Source organism: Carlito syrichta, unplaced genomic scaffold, assembly GCF_000164805.1.
Source record: "Carlito syrichta isolate Samal-C Ts95f unplaced genomic scaffold, Tarsius_syrichta-2.0.1 Scaffold288011, whole genome shotgun sequence".
Taxonomy (NCBI): domain Eukaryota; kingdom Metazoa; phylum Chordata; class Mammalia; order Primates; family Tarsiidae; genus Carlito; species Carlito syrichta.
Window position 1 is genome coordinate 171,602 of NW_007232107.1, and position 1,093 is coordinate 172,694.

Below are 1,093 nucleotides of genomic sequence, written 5' to 3' on the forward strand. Positions count from 1 at the left end.
ATTTTTTGTAAAAATAATTTTTTCTAGCCTGGTTTTGACTTCCTGGGCTCAGGAGATCCTCCTGCCTCAGCTTCCCAAAGTTCTGGGATTACAGGTGTTGACCACTGCACCCAGCCTATTTTTTATTTTTAAAATGGTATTATTAATGTCCACCTTGCAGGAATGTGTTGAGGATTAAATGAGATAATGTGTATAAAAGTATATATAAAAAGTATGGCATTTATAAATGCCCATTAAATGATAATTTTAGTTGCACCTGGTAACTTGATGGTGGATAATCTAGAAAGCCACACTATAGAACAGAATTCATGATTCAAGAGATTTGTGGATTTTTTAAAAATTTAACTTTAAAAAACACTATTGGATCCTGGGATAAGCTGGTCTTTCTATTCTTGCTGATCTGGGCCTCCCTTCTGCATTGACTTTTTTCCTTAATTCATAATCTGATTCATAAACCATAGGGTCAACTTCAAACTGTTTTTAAAGCCATTTTATTTTGGGTTTTGATTCGCATGCATGCAGTGTGTATATAATGTTTCCCCTTCTTTGAATATTTAGAATTTTATATGGACAGTAGAAATCCCACTGACATTCTTAAAAGCCCACTAACTATGGCACAAAAGTCCTATGGGACACCACCTTGCAGGTTGAGATTTACTTGCTTTATGTATTACAAAAACAAATTAAATATAAAGAAAAACCCATGTAAAAGGTAAAATGTTGCTTTAACAGAGTGGTACTCTATGACACTGCAAGTTGTATATGAAAATTAAAACTGAGATTTCTACTGGTTACCTAATATTTTCATTATCAGTTGCAACAGATTATCTAGAAATCACCAACTGAATGTGGCTATCAGCCTAATAGAGGCACTGTTTCCTCCTGTTTGTGATACTGCAGTCTGTTGTCCTCCGGTGCTTAGCTTTGGAATCCTTTCTCCCAGGTTATTCATTCACTCCATTAATCCTGTTGTCATTTCTTCCATATTTCATCATTGTTGTTTCTGTATATTGAGAAAGATTAGAGATAGACTATTGGGCTTTCACAAGTTTAGCAAATGAGTTTCTTAAAATGTTCTGCCAAAAGTATTTCC